General features: G+C 59.1%; 1 pseudogene; it reads left to right on the top strand.

Annotated features, from left to right (window-relative positions):
* Positions 1 to 1,272: 1,272 nt before the first annotated feature.
* On the top strand, positions 1,273 to 2,322 carry LOC128589680 (5-hydroxytryptamine receptor 5B-like; annotated as a pseudogene).
* The last annotated feature ends 501 nt before the right edge of the window (positions 2,323 to 2,823 follow it).

Here is a 2,823-nt window from a genome sequence, read left to right as displayed (position 1 = left end):
ATTCTGTGTAAGAATTATCGTACACACTGCTGAGAAAGTGGGAAGTGCCTGCTTGTGAATGCACCAGGCCAGGAGAGTAAAAAAGGGCATTCTTGGCGAGTCTGTCCCTCCTGCAGGACAAGACTGCCTCAGGTGCCAGGGGTGTGACTTCTGAAGAACCTTCCACCTGCTTCCATCTAGGTGGACTTTCCAGAGGTGTCTTCCTTCCCGGTAGTTCACTCTCAGGGTGCAGGGTCCCACCACCTTCTCCGAGCTCCTGCTCAGCCTGGGTCTGTTCTGGAGCGGTAGAAACAAGCGGGTCGTGCTGCCCTGACCCGGGAAGCGACAGTTTGGGTTCTGTGTTGTATTCTGCTTCCAGGAACATAGGTAACACAGTTTCAGATTAACTTAATTACGATTAACTACTTTTTAGAAGTGTAAAGACTAACAATGGGTTGAGGGGGTGTGGAGAATTTCACTTTTCAAATTGGTTTCCACTTTTGCCGAAGGGTTACTAGAAGTAATTCCAGATTGGAAATGGATATGAAGAACTGGGAGACATATACTCAGGAATGCTAGAGACGGAAAGAGAGGGACGGTGTGGACAGCGCAGATATGCTGGGGAGATTGGGGCTGGCCAAGATGACGGACCCGCCCTCCTGCCCTCTCTCTGCTAAGGTGCTCAGAGCCAGTGAACTTCTCAAGGCCCCGCCAAACCTTCCCTGGCAAACTTGCTGCGAATGAGGCGGCAGGATGGGGCTGGGTTTAGGAGCTTTCTATTTTTTGCACCCCAACAGCTGGATTTCCTGTTTCAAGTATCAGTAAAATCGATATTCCAGGACTCCAGAACCCCCTCTGGCCATTAGAGGGCTGGAACCCTCTGTTTCCTAAGTCAAATCGCTCCAACAGGTGCGGAGATCCCGCTCCGAGGGAACTGCGGAGATCGATTGTAAGCCTTCCCCGGGACCACGGCTGTCAGGGTTCTCTGCCCAGCTGAGTCTGGGTGACCAGCGCGGCGAGCGCTCGGGGCCATCTCCCATTGGCGGGTTCTGCAGATGGCCCCGGCTCCCGCCCACCCCAGCCCCCTGCAGCTGCGTCTCAGCCCGCAGCCTCTGCGCGGAAATAGTTCCGCCCGCCCCTGAGCCGACACTCAGCTGCGCTCTGCGATTCCCAGCCCTCTGACAGCCGGTGGCACAGCAGACCCCTAGGAGAGGAGGAGGGACTGGCGGGGCGAGAGCAGCTGGACTGAGCTCCTCCCTTCCTACTTTCCTTTTTTTCCTCTACTGGACAAGAATGTTCACAAAGGCTCCAGTCAGAAGCGCCAAAGGTTGTGGCCCAAAGGAGGGCCACGGTAGGACCACCCAGACCCTTCTCCATGCCGCCCTAGTCAGACAGTACTCCTCCCGTGGCCCACCCACCCAGTCCACGTCGAGCTCCTGGACGACTCGTGGGTCCCCTGCCCGAGAGCCCCAATCCAGTGCTCCACGGAAGCCGCTGACCTCTCGGTGGCCGCCGCCAGCGTTGCCCTTGCCCTACGACCGGAGACTTGCAGCAGCAGCCGCAGCCCCGACGGCTTCATTGGGTCGACCCCGGGGGTTGCAGTCCGGCCTGGCCGGGGCCACCCTTCTCTGTCTTCACAGTGCTGGTGGTGACGCTGCTGGCGATGCTGATGACGGCCACTTTCCTCTGGAACCTGCTGGTTCTGGCCACCATCCTGCGCGTCCGGCCTTTCAATCGCGTGCCGCAAAACTTGGTGGCTTTGAGAGCCTTATCAGACACTCTAGTCGCCGCGCCGATAATGCCATTAAGTCTGGTGAGCCAGCTGTCTGCCGGGCGACGCTGGCGGCTGAGTCGCAGCCTGTGCCAAGTGTGGATCTCCTTCGACGTGCTGTGCTGCACTGCCAGCATCCGGAACGTGCAGCCATAGCCCTCCACCGCTATTGGACCTTTGCTGGTCACCCGCAGTCCACGCTGCGCATCCGCCGCCGCGCCTCGGCGCTCACAATCGCGCTCACCTGGGCGCTGCCTGCGCTCATCGCCCTGGCACCGCTGCTGTTTGGCAGGGACGAGGCGTACAATGCCTGGCACCAGCGCTGCCAGGTAAGCCTGGAGCCCTCCTACGCGGTCTTCTCCACCTGTGGTGCCTTGTACCTGCCGCTCGGCTTGGTCCTGTTTGTCTACTGGAAGATACACAAGGCGGCCAAGTTTCGCTTCAGCCGCGGACGGTGGGCTGTGCTGCCGCTGCCCGCCACAGCTCAGGTGAGGAACCGGCTGCTGAATGGGACGTCCGGGAAGGAAGACGCGGTGGGAGGAGGAGGTTTGGCGAAAGGGAGAGTGGGCTGAAGCTTGCATAAGTGGGGCGCCCTAGAAAGTTGGCCACCAGCGCACCTGGAGCACAGGACTTTGCCGCCTGCTCTCACGAAAAGCCCTGAGGGGGTTTCATAGCCTGTGCACGTGGCGGACTTGGGACGGGTTCACCGCCTGCGTATCTGGTGCGCAACCGGGAGAGGATGTCACCTCCAGGAGCCGGACGTGACGCCGCCTCGCCTTGCGGGCGCAGCTTTTCTCTGTCCCGGTCGGGGCGCTTCTCATTAGCTGTGCTCTCTGTTGTTTTTTCCTTGGCGTACTGGGGTCCCTGTGAGTCCTAGAGACGCCAACTCCCAGGTCCCGACTAGACCCTGAGGGACCGCCTTAGGCTGCGAATTCTCTTGCAGAAATTCCTGTGGCCGTTCGCCCCTGATTTTCTGTCTCCTCTAGATTGCAGTTCATCCTCTGCAGTCCAGAAACTTCCCCAGCACTATTGGCCAGCTTCCTTCCAAGGAGGAAAGTGAAGATAAAATAATC

This window comes from Nycticebus coucang, chromosome 7 (genome assembly GCF_027406575.1).
Source record: "Nycticebus coucang isolate mNycCou1 chromosome 7, mNycCou1.pri, whole genome shotgun sequence".
NCBI classification, from domain to species: Eukaryota; Metazoa; Chordata; class Mammalia; order Primates; family Lorisidae; genus Nycticebus; species Nycticebus coucang.
The sequence above is the reverse complement of the archived record's forward strand: the minus strand, read 5'-3'. Positions and strand labels throughout refer to the sequence as shown.